The sequence below is a fragment of the Hylobates moloch genome, unplaced genomic scaffold (genome assembly GCF_009828535.3).
Source record: "Hylobates moloch isolate HMO894 unplaced genomic scaffold, HMol_V3 SCAFFOLD_23, whole genome shotgun sequence".
Lineage (NCBI taxonomy): Eukaryota > Metazoa > Chordata > Mammalia > Primates > Hylobatidae > Hylobates > Hylobates moloch.
This window is the reverse complement of record NW_026652298.1, coordinates 6,469,899-6,489,589: the sequence shown is the minus strand read 5'-3', so window position 1 is coordinate 6,489,589 and position 19,691 is coordinate 6,469,899. Positions and strand designations below refer to the sequence as shown.

The following is a 19,691-nucleotide window of genomic DNA, read 5'->3' as shown; positions in this document are numbered from 1 at the left end:
CGGGGCGGCCGGGCAGAGACGTTCCTCACTTCCTAGATGGGGTGGTGGCTGGGCAGAGGGGCTCCTCACTTCCTAGACTGGGTGGCGGCTGGGCAGAGGCACTCCTCACATCCCAGACGATGGGTGGCCAGGCAGAGGCGCTCCTCACTTCCCAGACGGGGTGGCTGGGCAGAGGCGCTCCTCACTTCCCAGAAGGGGCGGCCGGGCAGAGGCGCTCCTCACTTCCCAGATGGGGCGGCCGGGGAGAGTCGCTCCTCACATCCCAGACGATGGGAGAAAAGAAATTTGAAATTTATGGCCAGGAGTGGTGGCTCACATCTGTAATCCCAGCACTTTGGGAGGCCGAGGTGGGTGGATCACCTGAGATCAGGAGTTTGAGACCAGCCTGACCAACATGGTGAAACCCTATCTCTACTCAATACAAAAAATTAGCCGGGCGTGGTGGCGCATGCCTGTAATCCCAACTACTTGGGAGGCTGAGGCAGGAGAATCGCTTGAACCCAGGACGTGGAGGTTGCAGTGAGCCAAGATTGTGCCATTGCACTCTAGCCTGGGCAACAAGAGCAAAACTCCCATCTCAAAAAAAAAAAAAAAAAATTAAAAATTTAGTCCTCCTTTCTTCTAACCACACACCACTGTGTCAACATGTCACTTTTGACCTTCAAGCTTTTACCTGTGGAGTGGTAAAAAGATAACCTTTTCTCTGTAGTTAGCCTCTTAAAAATGGGTGCCAGGCCAGGCACGGTGGCTCACACCTGTAATTCCAACACTTTGGGAGTCCTAGGCGGGTGGATCACCTGAGGTCGGGAGTTCGAGACCAGCCTGACCAACTTGGAGAAACCCCGCCTCTACTAAAAACGCAAAAATTAGCTGGGCATTGTGGCACATGCCTGTATTCCCAGCTACTAGGGAGGCTGAGGCAGGAGCATCACTTGAACCTGGGAGGTGGAGGTTGCGGTGAGCTGAGATCATGTCATTGCACTCCAGCCTGGGCAACAAGAGTGAAAACCTGTCTCAAAAAAAAAATAGTATTTGCTCTAAGTTAATAGATACTATTAAATTTAACTTTTGAAGGCAAGGGTGTGAGCTGACTCTGGAAGCCATAGTTTTATTGGTACTCAATACAGTGATAGGAGAGGTAACATTTGTAATTGAGGGGAGTTAGTATAATCATCCATTCCTTTTAAAGAATCATGGTCTATAATTTTGAAAAGCACACTACTGTTCAAGGATACCCATATAAAACCTATGGTAACAGCAAGTCTCCTTGTTCATGACTTAAAATGAAATAAGAAAAACTGCTGTAAAAATTAAGCTGCTCCCAATGGGAACATTCAAGAAGGCTAACGTACCTTACAAATCTGACTGCGAAATTTCCCAAGATGGCATTTGTTTATATATTTAATGGAATATCTACTATGAGTCAGGTGCTATTCTATATACCCTAGGGGTGCAAAGGTTCTTATCACCTATTACTGTAAGTAACATATATGCAAAAAGCCTATGTCATGAGTCATAATCTGACATTCCAAAAGAGAGGTGAAGTGTTACAGAGAGTTCAGAGAAAGCTGAGAGGTAGTTAAGGAAAGCTGTTGGTGGGGGTGGCCTGAAAATAAAGAGTATGCCAGCAGATAGAGATGGGAGTGTGAATGAGGAACACTGCCCCAGAAAGACCAGGGCGGTTCAGTGCGACTGGGGCATTGGGTACACAGAGGAGAAAGGAGGACATATGCAGGGAAACATGGGCTAGAGCCAGGGCATGGAGGGCATTGAATGCCAATCTAAGAAACCTGAACTTAGTTTCCCATAAGTAATTATATGCCATCAAATAATTTTGAACAAGAAACCAGCAGGAAGGCTTTGAGCAGCACAATCACAAGATGAATACTCTGCATTTAAGTCACTGTTTCCCAAATCACGGGAATCTTTAAAATTATCTTAGGGAATGTATCTTAAAATACAAATGTATAGGCTATACTCCTGGAGGTTCTTATTCATTATTCAATCTCCCGGGGATCCTGATTCTTCATCCTGATTCACCCTGTTCCTAGAGGAGGCAGCTCCCCTAGTGATGGTGACAGCAGTGGTGCCCACCAGGGCCCAGGACCAGCAGAGGCCTTGGCAATGTTCTGTTCACAGCGATGGTGGCGGTGGCAGCAGCAATGGCCCCCCGTCAGGCCAGCATGACCCTGGCAGTCGGCTCAGCTGCTCAACCTCCCTTGCTTCACATTCCCTATCTGAGCTAGGTTCTTCAGCTTTCCTGATGATAAGTTCCTTTACAAAATTTTTTTTAAAAAATTTTTATTTCTATAGGTTTTGGGGGAACAGGTGGTGTTTGGTTACATGAATAGGTTCTTTTTTTTTTTTTTTTGAGATGGGGTCTCGGTCTGTTGCCCAGGCTGGAGTGCAGTGGCATAATCTCAGCTCACTGCAACCTCGCCTCCCAGGTTCAAGCGATTCTCCTGCCTCAACCTCCCGAGTAGCTGGAATCACAGACATGTGCCACCACACCCAGCTGATTTTTGTATTTTTAGTAGAGATGGGGTTTTGCCATGTTGGCCAGGCTGGTCTCGAACCCCTGACCTCAAGTGATCCACCAGCCTCAGCCTCCCGAAGTTCTGGGATTACAGGTTTGAGCAACGTGCCCAGCCATGAATAAGTTCTTTAGTGGTGATTTCCGAGATTTTGGTGCACCCATTGTCTGGGCAGTGTACACTGTACCCAATGTGTAGTCTTTTATCCCTTGCCACCCCCCACCCTTTCCCCTAGTCCACAAAGTCCATTGTATCATTCTTATACCTTTGGGTCCTCATAGCTTAGCTCCCACATGTGAGTGAGAACATACGATGTTTGGTTTTCCATTCCTGAGTTACTTCACTTAGAACAATAGTCTCCAGTTCCACCTGATGATAAATTCCTATTCTGCATAATTACCCTAATTCTTTTTCTGTTGTTTGTAGCCAAGTCCTCTAGCCAGTACAAAAACCAAATGGAATTTTCAGTAATGTTCAGTGCCTGCTTATTCCCCTCTACCTGCCTCCATCAGACAGAAGAAAACTTACGGATAATCCCTTTGTCTTCTGGGAGAAAACCTAATTGCTTGACAGCGAATCTTCCCCTGGCTGTGAAATACTCTGGAAAGGTCTTCAAGTCCCAGGAGGTAAACATGAGATTAGTCTTAGTCACTCAACGTCCCTCCCTCATTGCATTGTTTCCCTCCTGGTTTTCTCTCTCTCTCTCTATCTTTTTTTTTTTTTTTTTTTTTTTGAGACAGGATCTGGCTCTGTCACCCAGGCTGGAGTGCAGTGGTGTGATCAATCATGACTCATTGCAGCCTTGACCTCCTGGGCCTCCTATCTCAGCCTCCTGAGTAGCTGGGACTGCAGGCATACCACCACCCCCAGCTAATTTTTGTTTGTTTGTTTGTTTGTTTGTTTGTTTGTTTGTAGAGACAGAGTCTCACTCTGTTGCCCAGGCTGATCTCAAACTCCTGGGCTCAAGTGATCTTCCTGCCTCAGCCTCCAAAGTGTTGAGATAGATTACAGGTGTGAGCCACCATGGCTGGTCTTTTTTTCCTACTTTGACATAGATTTATTTGGTGTAGAATATTTGCTTAGTCAATCAAAATTCCTCTTTCCTTGGAATGCTTTGGTTTTCTAAATTCCTGATTCTTATAGCCCCCAGCTTTCTCTCTTGAATTCAATTCCTCAGATTTCAGCAAAGCTGTTACTATGAGCCTGCTAAGACATTTTGGGAAGCCAGCAGCTGTCCACTAAAGGTTTTCATTCTTCCTGTTTGGTATCAGAGGTAACTTGTGTGTCTTTTAAAAATCCCCGTTTGACTTAAATAGATATTCGAAGAAAGTGGTAACTCTTAGCCTGGCTGTAAACCTTCACCCCAAGACAGGAATGTGTGAGTACATAGGGTCCAAAGCCTTTGTTTTGATTGTTTTGACCGGGGATTTCTTCTAATTCTTTTCCTTTTAAAAAAGTAATTATAGAGACAAGGGTCTCACTATGTTACCCCAGGCTGGTCTTGAACTTCTGGGCTCAAGTGATCCTCCCTCTTTGGCCTCTCAAAGTTAGGATTAGGGCATGCTAGGATTACAGGCGTGAGACACAGCACGTGGCCTCTTCTCATTCTTTCACATTTGCAGGATCAGGAAATGTAGAGGTATGAGTTTTAGTTTAAAGTTAGCTCATTGTCCTTTTCAAAAAGTCCTCATTTTGACCCAAAGACTGAATGTCATGTTTTTTTCCTCCACGTGAACTAAAGGAGTCATAGCCCAGAGAAGTGAGGAAAGCTGAAGGTGTTTGACACACAGGGAGTAGGAGGCTGTGCTCTGCTCCAAAAGGAAGCACGTCCTATGAAACAGGAGGAGCCAGACTTCCTTGGAAGATGCTTCAATAGCAAAGTTCAAGGGCTGCTGCTCCATCCTGCCATTGACACCACACTGTCACTTACAGATAGTGTTGGCATGTTAATTTAGAATGATGGGGAAAGATGCCAAATTTCACCTAAAGCAGTGTTTAATGTGCTTCAGAACTATCTGGGATGATTGCTAGAAATATAGATTTCCAGATACCATAACAGACCTGCAGACTAGGATTATCTAAAATCTAAGTCTGTGTGTACATGTGTGTGTTGAGTATGTTGGAGGCAGGGAGCTTGGTCATTTTTTAAAATTAGCAAAGTGAGCTTAATAGGGACATAGGAAGTATTAAGTTGGTGAAAAGTAGTTGCGGTTTTTCCATTACTTTTAACAGCAAATACTAAAATTTTTGCACCAACCTAATAAATCCAAACTAACTTATGTTCAATATTGGTAAATGATGACACTATTGAACAATTGTTGAACACTAATTAACATTTTCATTTTTCACCGACCTAATAAATCCAAACTAACTGATGTTCAATATTGGTAAACAATGACAATATTGAACAATTGTTGAATACTAATTAACATTTTCATTTTTCATTATGTATTTAAACTTTTTATTTAGAAATAATTATAGATTTACATGCAGCTTTAAGGAGCAATGCAGAGAGATCTCATATTCCTTTTACTTATTTCCCCTTAATGGTAACATCTTGCAAAACTATAGTACAGTATCACAACCAGGATATCGACATTGGCACAATCAAGGTACAGAACAGAACATTTCCATCGCCACAAAGATCTCTCATGTAGTCTTTTGTAGTGTTGGGCTCAGAAACTGATACCCCAACATATGATGCTTTGACATGGTGCAGTGAAGAAGCCTCAAGATCTCACTGGCCTTCCCCTCATCCCCCAACTTTCCCTCACAACGCACAGGACAAAGTTCCTTTATCTGCCTAAGATCTAGATCCACAAAACGGAACAATTGTTTTTTCTTTCCCTCTCTGTAAGACCAAAAATGTAATCACACCTGAACGGACCCTTTCACAGGATAATGTACAAGTTGATCTGTATTCCCTGATCCATTCATTCTCCCTAGTAATTCCCTCAACAGAATTTTTCTTCTCCCCATTCACATAACCTGTTTCGCCAGGGTGGATATAAACTTCTGAACCTCATTGATGGGGGTGGATAATCACTCTGTGGTTCTCTCTGTTTGTATACATTAATAATATTTGTATGCCTTTTCTCCCATTAATCTGCCTTTTGTGAGTTGAATTTTTAGTGAAACTTCAGAGGGTGAAGGGGAAGTTTCCCTTGGCCCCTACAGTAGCCATACTTACTTCCCTAACCCCATACGCCAGTCCTTAGCTCCTGGCTATGGCAGTTTTGTTTCTCTAATTTGTCATTTCAAACATGTTGTATAAATGGTTACATTCTGTAATCATTTTGGATTTTTTTTTCACCCAGCATAATTCTCTGGAGATTCATTCAAGTTATGCGTATCAGCAGCTTGTCCCATTTTGTTGCCTGGTTGTGTCTGTCATATGGTCTGAATGCACCACAGTTTGTTTAACCATTCACCCTTTGAAGAACATTTGGGTTGTTTTTAGTTTGGGACTATTATGAATAAAGCTACTACAAACATTTGTGTACAGGTTTTGGGTGAACATTATTTGTCATTTCTCCAAGATAAAAACCTAGGAGTGAAATTGCTAGGTGGTATAGTAGGTGCACGTTTAGTTTTGAAAGAAACTTCCAAACTACTTTCCAGAGTGGTTGTACCAGTTTACCTTCCCATCGGTAATGTATAAGCCATTGGGTTTCTCCATGTCTTTGACAGCATTTGGTATTGTCAGTCTTTTGAATTTTAGTCATACTGATATTATGTAGTTATATCTTATGGTTTTAATTTGAACTTTACTAATTGTTGAACATCTTTTCATGTGCTCATTTGCCTCCTGTATATCTTCCTCAGTAAAATGTCTCTATGTCTTTTGCTAATTTTCTAATTGTATTGTTTATTTTTTACTGTTAAATTTTGAATGTTCTTTATATATTCTAAATACTAGTTGTTTGTTAGGTTAGCAAATCTCTCCTAATCTGTAGTTTATCTTTTTATCCTCTTAACTAAATCTTTCCCAGAGCAAAAATTTTAATTTTCAATAAGGTTCAATTTACGCCCCCCCCCTTTTTTTTAATGGGTTATGCTTTTAGTTGGCAAGCCTAAGAACTCTTTACCTAGCCTTAGATCCTGCAGATTTTCTCCTTAAAAAAAAAAAAAAAAGTTTTATAATTCTGGCCAGGTGCGGTGGCTCACACCTGTAACCCCAGCACTTTGGGAGGCCAAGGTGGCTGAATCACCTGAGGTCAGCAGTTCAAGACCAGCCTGGCCACATGACAAAACTCCGTTTCTGCTAAAAATAGAAAAAATTAACCTGGAGTGGTGGTGGGCGCCCAGCTGCTTAGGAGACTGAGGCACAAGAATCTCCTGAACCCTGGAGGTGGAAGCTACAGTGGCCAAGATTGTGTCACTGCACTCCAGCCTGGACAACAGAGCCGAGACTCTGTCTCAAAAAAAAAAAAGTTTTATAATTTATATATATTTTATGTATAAGTCTATGATGCACTTTGAGTTAATTTTTACATAATGTGTGAGGTTTGAGGTTAATTTTTTTTTTTTTGGTCTGTGGTTGTCAATTGCTCCAGCACCATTTGTTGAACGACTATCTTTCCTCCATTGAATTGCTCTTGCACCTTTGTCAAAATTGGTTGGACATACTTGTGTGGGTCTGTTTCTGAGTTCTCTATTCTGTTCCATTGATTGATATGTCTATTCTTTCACTAATACAACACAGTCTTGATTACTATTGCTGTATAATAAGCCTTGAAACTGAGTAGACTGATTTCTCTCACATACTCTTCTTTTTTTAAAAAACTTTTAACTGTTCTAGTTGCTTTGCTTCTTTATATACATTTTAGAATAATCTATATTTACAAAAATCTTGCTGGGATGTTGAATAGAATTGCATTAAACTTGTATATCAATTTCAGCAGAACCGACATATTTACTATGTTGTTTTTCAATTCATGAACATGGGTATACCTCTCCATTTATCTAAATCTTTAAATTCTTCCATCAGCGCTTCATAGTTTTCAGCATACAAACCCTGTACATGTTTTGTTAGATTTATACCTAAGAATGTCATGGGTTTTTGAATAATTCTAAATGATATTGTATTTTTTCTTTCAGTGTCCATGTGGGTTTTTTTTTTTTTTTTTGCTGATATTAATGTGCGTATGTTTTTCTTGTAGCCTGAGACTTTGATAAACTCACTTGTCAATTCTAAGAGGTCTTAAAATTTTTTTTGTATTTTCTATGTAGATAATCATGCAAACAGAAACAGTTTTATTTCTTTATAACATGGTTACCTTCTATTTCCTTTTCTGGCCTTACCACACTGACTGGAACTTCCAGTACTCCATTGAATGAGAGGGATGAGAGCAGACATCTTTGCCTTGCTCCCAGTCGTAGGGGGAAAGCACTCAGTCTTTCATCACTTAGTGTAATGTTAGTTGTAGGTTTTTTGTAGGAGCTCTTTGTGAAGTTGAGGAAGTTCCTCTCTGTTCCTAGTACATTGAGAGTTTTTATCAATGGATAAAAGAGAGTTTTTATGAATGGATGTTGAATTTTATCAATTTTTTTTACTTGGCTGGGTTCAGTGGCTCACACCTATAATCTCAACATTTTAGGTAGCTGAGGTAGAAGAATTGCTTGAGGCCAGGAATTCAAGACCAGCCTGGGCAACATAGCAAGACCCCATCTCTTAAAAAACTTTTATCTTTATCAATGATATAATCATATACTTTTTATTTTTTAGCATGTTGATATGATGGATTACATGGTTTGATTTTCTTTTTTTTTTTTTTTTGAGACGGAGTCTCGCTCTGTCGCCCAGGCTGGAGTGCAGTGGGGCGATCTCGGCTCACTGCAAGCTCCGCCTCCCGGGTTCACGCCATTCTCCTGCCTCAGCCTCTCTGAGTAGCTGGGACTACAGGCGCCCACCACCACGCCCGGCTAATTTTTTGTATTTTTACTAGAGACGGGGTTTCACCGTGGTCTCGATCTCCTGACCTCGTGATCCGCCCGCCTCGGCCTCCCAAAGTGCTGGGATTACAAGCGTGAGCCACCGCGCCCGGCCACATGGTTTGATTTTCAAATGTTGAACCTACCTTGCATACCTGGAATAACTCCCATTTGGTCTTGGTGTACTATTCTTTCAATATGTTGTTGAATTTGATTTGCTAAAAATTTGTATCTAACATCTAGGTGAGTGTGTATGTGTGTGTGTGTGTGTGTGTGTGTTGAGGTGAGGGACATGGTTGTTTTTAATAAATATCCCAAGTGGTTCTAATGTCCTTGGTCCCCAGACCATACTTTGAAAGATGCTGGCCAGGCACGGTGGTTCATGCCTGTAATCCCAGCACTTTGGGAGGCTAAGGTGGGCGGGTCACTTGAGGTCAGGAGTTCGAGACCAGCCTGGCCTACATGTTGAAACCCCGTCTCTACTAAAAATACAAAAATTAGCTGGGCGTGGTGGTGCTGGCCTGTAATTCCAGCTACTCAGGAGGCTGAGGTGGGAGAATCGCTTGAACCTGGGAGGCGGAGGTTGCAGTGAGCCAATATCGTGCCACTGCCCTCCAGCCTTGGTGACAGAGCAAGACTCCGTCTCAAAAAAAAAAAAAAAAAAGAAGAAAGATGCTGAGTTGAATTAGAACTAGAATCAGCTCTAACAATCAACTAATGATTTAGGTCAGGTAAAAATAACAGAATTAAAATAACTAGCTCACGAACTAAGGCAGGATTTCCAGTGTCTAGTAGGCCTCATTCTGTCCAGGAGACGAAAGTGAAAAGTCTCAAGACCAGATAGAATGCACTCCTGCTCCAGAAAGAGACCAGGGCTGCCATACAGTAGGTGTATGGTGCTTGTCAGTGCCAGACAGGATGGGCTGGGAGCCTATAGAGAGAAAGGATTATAGGATTCTGGAAAAGATTTAGAAAACCACCCTATCTTACATAGTGCCACCCCCAAACTGTCCTAAGCTCAGAGTTCATGTACTTTGGTCTACCATCCAGTGAAACAGCATCGAATAGAAGGATATGGTTCCTATGAACCCTGTAAGTTGTGCAAACAAACCAGTCTGGACGTCTTCTAGTTACACTAGGATCAATAGCTTATTTTGTGTAAAAGAGCCTTTTTTTTTTTTTTTTTTTTGAGATGGAGTCTTGCTCTGTCGCCCAGGCTGGAGTGCAGTGGCATGATCTCGGCTCACTGCAGCCTCTGCCTCACTGCAGCCTCAGCAGTTCTCCTGCCTCAGCCACCTGGGTAGCTGGGATTACAGGTGCATGCCACCACACCCGGCTACTTTTTGTATGTTTAGTAGAGACGGGGTTTCACCATGTTGGCCAGGCTGGTCTCCATCTCCTGACCTCAGGTGATCCACCTGCCTCAGCCTCCCAAACTTCTGGGATTACAGGTATGAGCCCCAGCACCCAGCCAAAAGAGACCCCCCCCCCTTTTTTTTTTTTGAGATGGAGTCTCGCTCTGTCGCCTAGGCTGGAGTGCAAAGGCATGATCTTGGCTCCCTGAAACCTCTGCCTCCAAGGTTCAAGTGATTCTCCTGCCTCAACCTCCTGAGTAGCTGGGATTACAGGTGTGCGCCACCACGCCCGGCTAATTTTGTATTTTTAGTAGAGACAGGGTTTCACCATATTGGTCAGACTGGTCTCGAACTCCTGACCTCGTGATCCGCCTGCCTTGGCCTCCCAAAGTGCTGAGAGAGATTACAGGCGTGCACCACCGCACCCGACCAAGAGGCCATTTTTTATAATCTCTACCAGACCACTTCAGCTCCAGTGAGACTAGAGAGATCAGAGTGCCCCTAGAGGCTAAGCTTGGTATTGTCAGTAGCCCTCACATCCGGCGATTTTTATTTTGCTAGTGGCCCTGAGGAAGTTACACAGGTGAGAACTTTGCTGGGGCTGGAATCAGGGACGGCTATAGTGGCTGACTCATTTCTTCTCAGAGAGACGTACTTCCCAAGGGCAGAGTGGAGGAGTGCTGGGAACCAGAACAACTGACAGATTAGCCTGGCAGGTGATAACAGAGACAACTTTTTCTATTACACTGCAGCTCAACACAGAAGAATCCCAGCTGCAGGGTTAAAAACCACAAAATGCAAACATGAAATAAAGAAGAAAGGCTCTGCAAGTAGGCTCTGCAGTGTGGGGGCAGTAGAGAGAGCCCTTCACAATCATTGCCCAAGAAGGAATAATATTCACATCACTGCACCATCTCTGGTTTATAAAATAATAACAGGTACCATATGGTAACTGCTTACTACATGCTAGGAATTGGGTAGTACACACTATGTACATTATTGCTAGTCTTCACATCACAGGTAAAATAGCATCAGCATGTTAAACCAAAGTATTTGTTCTAAGTAATCCCTGGGGTGAAGTCATCCCATGGATACCATTGCCAGGCCACTCATGAGGCATTCAGAACATAGAGGTTTATGTCATAGTGCAGAGTGGATGACACTCCCATCAGATGGTTAGGCCATAAAGCCATCTGCTCTAGCAAACCGTCAACAAGGAGCACATAACTGAGAAAGTGAAAAGTTGAACTTCATACTTTTTGGTCTTAGCGGATTTTAAGGGGAAAAGGGGTCTATGAAAAGAAAAATAGAGACCTTTCTCCTCTTTACTCCTCAGGGCTGACACTTGGGATAGGGATCGAAATATCCAGTGGGTGGTAGAAAGATCCAGAGATCCAAAGAATGTCAGGGCCCTTCCTTCCCCAGGAATTTCCTGGGCTGGGATGCTTTCGTCACCATGCCTGGGGAAGACTGTTGGGTGAGGAGGGCTACTACCCTGCAGGAAGGGAACTAGGGGAGTCATATCCCACTCTCACTCCCCTCCTTCCCTCTCATGGCCTTTCAGGCCTTCTCACTGGCCAAATACAACTGGAAGCCAGTAGACAAAGGAACCACTGAAGTAGTGCATTCAAGCCAGCTTAGGCTTGCAAAGAGCATGGTGGAGGAGAGTATAACTACAAGGGCAAATGGAGACACTTTTCATCTCTCTGCGGCCTTCCTACTTCCGACACACACAGACACACACACACTCATTTACACACACACACACACACACACACGCAGTAACTCAGTCACTCTCAACCTAACAGTTTTTCACCTTGGATCATAGTCACCGTACTGTGGGGTTTGTACATGTGCTTCCTTCTAAAACACTCTTTCTTTCACCTATATTCATCTTTTCAGTCTCAGTGTTGACACTGTTTCCTCCAGGGAGCCCTTCTTGGTTCCCAAGCCTGGGCTGGATGCCCTGACTCTGTGTCTCACAATAGTAGTACTTAACATTTGTAAGTGTATACAGTGGCAGGCGCTGTTCTCAGTAACATCTAATGTGTGTTAATTCACTTATTCCTTACAACTTTATCAGAAAGGTACTATTGTTGTTTCCAATTTACAGACAAGAAAAATGAAGTACTGAACAGTTAATGATCAAGGTCACCCAAGTAATTAATGATGCGGTCTAGATTTGGGTTTGGACAGACAGAATCTAGAGCCCATACTATTATTTACTGTGTTAAATTGCTTTGTGTTCCAAACTGTACTTATCCATAGACCATTCAGAGTGTCTGGTACATAGAAGGCACCCAGCAAATACTAGATTTAAATAGTTGGTTAATTAATCTATGTAGGACTGGGGTCCTAAGTCAGTTTCTTAAGAACATTTGTGTGAGAAGGATTTGTTATCTAGCTTTTGCTTTGTCCTCATCAAATACTTACATGAGATTATGTTTTAATGCGGAAGAGCTGTCTAAGAACTTCTGGTACACCAGAATTTATTATCCTGGTTGCTATTGGGAGTTGAAGTATCCATGTGATTAAGGATTTGACAGCACAATTTCTGCAAAAACCATTAATGGTATCCACTTCAGCAATTATATTTATCATCTCCCACCTGGGAATTCAAGCCCTATTTTTTGCTCACATGGATGTGCAGTAACTTATGCATCTGATGCAGCGTCTGACGCCACAGTTTCTGCAAAAACCATTAGTGGTGTCTGCTTCAGCAATGAGGTACAGGAATCGGCTCTTGGAAGACATCAAAGAAAAGAAGAGGGTGGCTATGTAGATGAGTTGTGGGAAGATGGTGTAATGTACAGGAAGGAAATGGCTCTAAGGGGGAAAGAATGAAGAAGGCTTATTGGATTCGATTAGATGAAGAGTTAAACTGAGATAATACCAAAATGAAGAGAGTCAAGAAACTATAATTTTAGAGTGTACCTTTCATATGACAGGCACCATGTTTTAAATAATGATTCCTTTAATCATTACAACAACCCAGAAGGATATTTTTCAGTTTACAGATGAAAAAACTGAAGGCCAAAGAGGTTAAGCACTTGCCCAACATTATCCGGAAAGTGGCCATGCAGGGATTCAAAGCCTGTGTTCGTTCTGCAGCTCATAGCCCTCCTGGTACACAGCTTAGAGCTCCAATGCCTTGTACAGAGGCCAAAACATCACTCACTCACTTATTGGTTCATTCATTTATATACAAGTGTTTACACAAGTGCCTACATTGCGCTAGGCACTGCACTAAGTGCTGGGGATATTACAGTGAAGAAGGCACATCCATGGCTTCAAGGATCACATTAATCATTGTGAAACCTGCAATGATAGGACGCTATAGTAGTGCCAGAGCATCTAACCCAGTCTTGGTGGAGGTGAAAAGAGACACTGACCTCAAGAAAGGCTTGCAGGCCGGGCGCGGTGGCTCACGCTTGTAATCCCAGCACTTTGGGAGGCCGAGGCGGGCGGATCACGAGGTCAGGAGATCGAGACCACGGTGAAACCCTGTCTCTACTAAAAATACAAAAAATTAGCCAGGCGTGGTGGCGGGCGCCTGTAGTCCCAGCTACTCGGAGAGGCTGAGGCAGGAGAATGGCGTGAACCCGGGAGGCGGAGCTTGCAGTGAGCCGAGATTGCGCCACTGCACTCCAGCCTGGGCGACAGAGCGAGACTCTGTCCCAAAAAAAAAAAAAAAAAAAAAGAAAGGCTTGCAAAGGAAACCCATTCAGTTGGATCCTTGAGAGACTGGGAATTAGCAAGGAAAGGAAGTGGAGCAGTATATTCCAGAGAGAGGATACAGCTGCTGAAAAGCCTGGAGATCTTCCAGAATTGCCAGTAGCTCCGCAGGAGGTAGGATGATGGCAAGAGATGAGACAGGGCAGATAAACAGGGTTCCAAATGTGTAAAGCCTTGTGTAATATATAAAGAATTTTGGACTTTTAACTTGAGAACCATGAGGAGCTAATGTAGGGATATTATTGGACTTGTGGTTTGGAAGTCTGGCTATGGTGTGAAGAATGAACTAAAGGAGAAAAAATGGAGGCAAGAATAACTTGAACTAACATAGTGGCACTGGGTTAAGGGGAGAGATTCAGAAAATATCAAGAAGGCAAAATCAACCAACAAGACTTGGTGATGAACTGGCCATGAGGAATAAGGGGGGAAAAAAAAGTCAGTTACAACACTGTGGTTTTTGGTTTCTACATAGAAAGGTGAAATTGACGTTCACTGAAACAGAGAGTGCAGGAGGAGACACAAGCTTGGAACAGACTGCATTGACTTTAATTCTGGGACATTCAAATGGAAATGCCAGTGGGCAGTTGGTTATATGGGTCTGGACCTCAGGATGGAGACCTAGACTGAATAGAACAATTTCAGTTATCAGCATGAAGATCATTGTTACCACACTTGGTCAGGAATCAGAATTGCCTCTGGGGCTTTTTTTTCCTTTTGCAAATGAAGAGGTCTGATTTCATCCCAAACCAACTGAATCTCAAAGTTTTCAGGGGGCAGGATCTAGAAACGTAGGTTTTTAAAGAGCTCCATTGGGATTCTGTTGCCCTGTCAAGGTTAAAATTTTTTGATATGTGTGGTAGCCATGAAAGTGTACTGCTCACAACTCCTTCAAGAGAACCTGCCTTGAGAAACACAGCCAGTCTCCCTTTGGATCCAGCACCACGTTAACACCAAGACAACACTTCCTGGCTGGCACAGGACGACTTAACAGGCAACTTGGGCTCCAGGATTCCAGATGGGCCTGACTGCAACTTTTTTAGAACTACCTGGAAATCTGAGACGCTTCTTACCCAGACCTCCTTTGTTCCCCCTCTTCTTTCACCTGTGTCAGAATAACATCATGATCTGAATGTTTTCCCAACCTACTCCTGCTCCCTCACCTTTATCCTTCGTGGGTGCTTTCCCCAATAAATCTCTTGTGCATCTTGATGGATGCTTCTTGGGAAGCCAGAACTGACACAGTGTGGCTGATAATTGAAGGCATACACATGGTAGAGATCATTCAGTAGAGAAGAGAAGAAGGCCAGGCAGAACCCTGAGGATCACCTACATTCCCAAGATAGGCAGCAGAAGAGGTTCCTAGAAAAAGATGGAGATGAAGTGGCCAAAGACGTAGGATGGAATGCAAGAGAACATGACCTCACAGAAGTCCTGGAAAGGGAGCTTCAGGCCGGGCGCGGTAGCTCATGCCTGTAATCCTAGCACTTTGGGAGGCCGAGGCGGGCGGATCACCCGAGGTCAGGAGTTCGAGACCAGCCAGGTCAACATGATGAAACCCCGTCTCTACTACAAATACCAAAAAAAAAAAAAAAAAAAAAAAATTAGCCGGGCGTGGTGGTGTGTGCCTATAGTCCCAGCTATTCAGGAGGCTGAGGCAGGAGAATCACTTGAACCCAGGAGGTGGAGGTTGCAGTGAGCCGAGATTGGCCCCCTGCACTCCAGCCTGGGTGACAGAGTGAGACTCCATCTCAAAAAAAAAAAAAAAAAAAGAACTTCAAAGAGGCTGATGTGGTTCATATAGTCACAGTGGTCAAATAAGGACTCAAAAGATTTAACAGTATGGGCTGGAGGTCTCAGTGACAGTGTCTTCAGTGGAGTTAGAAACACAGATTGAAGTAGGCAAGGAACACAGCGTAGATAAGGAAGTGGAGATACTGAGGGCAGACATGCCTTTGTAGGGTCTTGTCTAAGAAAGGGAGAAAATAAGATAGGGTGGATTTGGATTTGAGAGTTTTTCTTTAATGAATTCTATACATTTCTTTTTATAAGATGGGAGATCCTAGGGCCTTTTTAAATGTTTCCAAGAAGGAGGTAGTAGTGTAAAGGCAAGAGTGAAGAGCAATGTTGAGAGATGGTGGAACCAGATGAGATCACTATGAGATAGAAAGAATAGACTAAGAGGCAGGACTCCTTTCTCATCTGGGCAATGCGGAAAAGAAGGAAGAAGAGCTGCAGACACAAGTAAACTTGTGCATTGGGTACCAGAAAGTTGAGGAAGTTTCCATATGATGGCTTCTATTTCCCTTGAGGTTAAGTCTCAAGTGAGAGGACAGTGAGCAGTGGTGGGATATAGGTAAAAAAAAGAAGAGAGGAGCTTAAAATAATTTCTGCAGAGAGTGAGAAGTGAGCTACCCAGACAACAGAAGAATTGTCAGGCAGCCACCGAGGACCTGGTTGGAGTCCATTGAGTTCAGAGTGGCCTGACTACATGTGTTTGCATAGATTTTTTTTTTTCCCATTAGACTATGTATGGGGCACAGAAGACAGGTGGATCAGTTCTCCAAGCTTGGAGTGTTACTGGGCAAGTGTGATGCAAGCACCATAGGGGAAGGCAGTGAAGGAAACTGGAGAGAAAGTGATAGAAGTAATGGGCTATGAGATCTAGATTCAATAGAAAAGGAAACAGAGAGGATGAAGAAAAAAGAAAGTCAAGAACAGACAATGGAAATCTTAGAGTAAGGGAAATATAAGGATAGGAGATTTTGATCGTTAGTGGAATGTTTGAAGATTTTAGAGGTGGAATCATTTCAGGTGGTGGTGAGGTCTCAGGTACGGCAACTGGAGTAGGTGAATGTGATGGCATTTGGAGTTGAATAGGTAAAGAAATAAGGTGCAGAAGTGCTAGATGGGTCTTTCATACGGACACCGAAGAAACTATCAATGATAACAGATCTGGGGAAAGATGGAGATGGTGGACAAGGAGCCAGGGTTTACAGGGAATGATGAGCCGTAATGAGGAGGTCCACAAGTGAGAGGAAGGAGGAAAGAAAGGCAGCAAAGCCAGATTATGGTGTGGGTCTTAGAGGAAAAAAAGGATGTACTCAAGGGGGGAAGAATTGTTGAGGGAAGATGCTGTCAAGCTAATCTCTTACCTGAGGAGGACATATGGAGTATGGGAGAGCAAGAACCAAGTGGTCAGAGGGCTGCAGGACAAGCAGTTTCCTTTGGAATGTCCAGGTTTCTCTTTAGGTGAGGAGATGCAGGAAACATTTTGTGATGTTGAAAATTCAGCAGAGTTTGTATCTGTGAAACAGGGTTTCCCAGGAGCACCATGGGCAGATTTGGGAGAAAAAGGAAAGGCAGTGGGTTGAGGCAGGAGAAAGGAAGGACAACACAGTAAAGAAGAGAGTCTGGGAGAGAAGAGATGGCAAAGCAGTTTCATCTTGACTGGTGTTCAATGTTGACAGGAAGTAAACCAGGATGCACTCACAGCAGGGTTTCTGGAAGAAGTATCCCCACAATGGCTTCATGAATAGGAGGGCCTTGGGTTTCTGTAAGAAGTCCAAGCTCAGGTAGATTATATGTCTAAAGGAATTCTAGTGTAACAAGCCCTTGAGCAATGACAGTATCATAGTTTCACCATTCTAAGATGATGTGAATTGTGAGGTCACCCAACTCAGAACAATTTTCAGGGGGTGAGAAGGGAAACAGTATGTTTATCATGCATCATGATTTCAGAAACGTTACCACATGAAACATTTATGACTTAGTCAAGAAAAGACAAAAGCTGCTTCTGTATAACTTCATCATGTCCCTGGTTAATGGAGTGGAATGTACACTCTATTTCTTAAATGAATAAAGGAGAAAGGTGTTGAGAGATGGCCATTCAGAGAGAATAAGAGGAAATGAGATGAAAGAGCTGCCTGGGTGATGTTAGTGAGGATTTCCTAACAGCGATCATTCTAGTTTCGTCTATTCTTTGTTTATCACAAAACTGGGTTTACACAAAAAACAAAAATGTCTCCTCCCAAGGGATTTAAATATGGTAGATTTCTCATTCCTTGGAAATGGGTTTCCCGGCTGTAAGCCAAAATCTAGATAATCTCTCAAGTTATTTACCAAACTGACTCTTCTGCCTCCTTCATCTCCATAATTCCCATTTGTGTCTTTAACCAGCCAGTTTGGACCCTTGCTTATGTGTAGGGCAAAGTTCCATGTAAATAGGCCTTATTTAGTCTTTCTCTGAGACTTATTTCTTTAAATCCTAAAATAGAAAGTTAACAGAAGGATTTCCTAAGTTTTTCTCCACTCTATTTACATTTCAAAATGAGCATAATGCTGGAGTTTTTTGTATGCTCCAAGAGGCAAAACCAAACCCCTGGTTGGTGTAATTTACTTAAATGCCAGATTCTCCTGGGGAAACTGCGCTCTCTTTATAGGCCTTGATTCAAATAACTACTCTGATTCTCAATAGCTTTTTATGAAATTACCATGCAGAGCCTAAATTGGTGCAGCTGAATTAAATAAATATCGGAGTTTAACATTCTTAATCGCAAACCCTCAATTTAACCAACCATTTATTATAATCAAAAAGCAATCAATATGTTGATTGTGGTGACATGCAAAATGGAGGTAGAATTATTAGTAATTACCATATATTTGTGGTTCAATGTGATGGTGAAATAACTGGGAAAAAAATTTTAAAGCACACTACAGTTAAAGGACTGGTTGCTATGTTTTGGAGCAGCATGCTATATTGATTGTAGTCTTTAAATAAATTGAATAACATAGTTGCTGTCAAACATATGAATTATTCATGAAGCACAGTTTGAGAACACTAAAGCAGCCCCTGTTTATGAATATTCAGACATGTTAATATATAAACGACTGACCCAACACTAACCAATTCTTGCATGAAGAAAAGGTCTCAGAAACAAAATGGAAATCTATTAGGCAAACTCCTTTGAGTCACTCGCTTGAAATGTAATCAGTCTGAGAGATGGGGAATAAAGACTGAGCTGCAAGTCAGGGAGGTATCAGGCCAAAGAGGGAGGCATGGGGACCTTCTTTGACTGGGATTGCTTGGTGATGCCAAAGTCTTTTTTGCAGGCTCCAGGTACCCTGGAATTTCTATGATCACATTTCCAAAGGCGTGGCCTTTGGAGCCCTTCCTATCAATATCAGGAACTACATAGTAACACACCTCTGGTTTACTTTTTCAGCCCTATTTAGGAAAGGACGAAAGGAAATTTCAGAGCATTCCATATTTGAGAAAATCTTCACATTTTCTTTTCTCTAAATAAATTTCCACAGTGGCCTGTAAGTTGTATGTTTTAATATTTAGAAACACAATTCTTACTTCCCAAAAACTCTGGATATCACTGAGTCTTGGGACAATATATTTTAGTAAAAGATAAAATAGAGAATTTTTCTGAGGCCAGCAGATTACATAGATAAGAGTCTCACAGGAAGGCAGTGACTGGTGACCAATTAGGGTCATAAACTGACCCAGTTTGCCTGGGTCTCAGAGGATTGCCAGGATATGGGAACTTCAGTTTTAAAACATAGAACAGTTTCAGACAAGCTGGGATGAGTTGATAACCCTATCAACCATCTCAGTATGATCAGAGGAATCTGTTAGAATATGGAATTCCTAGTGGAAAAACTAGGAAAACCCTGGGCAAACAAGGAGGGTTGGACACCCTACCCAAACCACAAAATGAGAGGAACACATTTGGGAGGATCTACTTATGCTGATCAAGTTTCCAAAAGACTACTATACAAAACTAAAAGCTAATCTATTCATTCACAAAAGAGCACACATTTTCCTCTGAGTGGAATTTTATGTACATCATCTAGGGGACCCCATTCCATTGTCAACACGACTAAATTTTTTGAGTAGAATCTTCCAAGTGTGTGTGTTACCAGAGCTAATGGAAGAAATGTCTGGAGTATTAATTCCCAAACATCACTGCAGATCAATATCACCACAGGGGCTTGTTAAGAAAAGGGACCCTTGGGCCTCACTCAGAGATTTTCATTTACTAGGGCCTGGGATGAAGCTTGGGAACTGTATTTTTTATAAGCTCCCCCAGAGGATACCAGTCAAGTTTAGGATAGGGAAAATATTTTA

General features: G+C 42.6%; 1 pseudogene; it reads right to left on the bottom strand.

Moving 5' to 3' along the window:
* Positions 1-19,691, bottom strand: part of LOC116462706 (RNA ligase 1-like) — a 134,848-nt pseudogene that overhangs the window by 111,187 nt on the left and 3,970 nt on the right.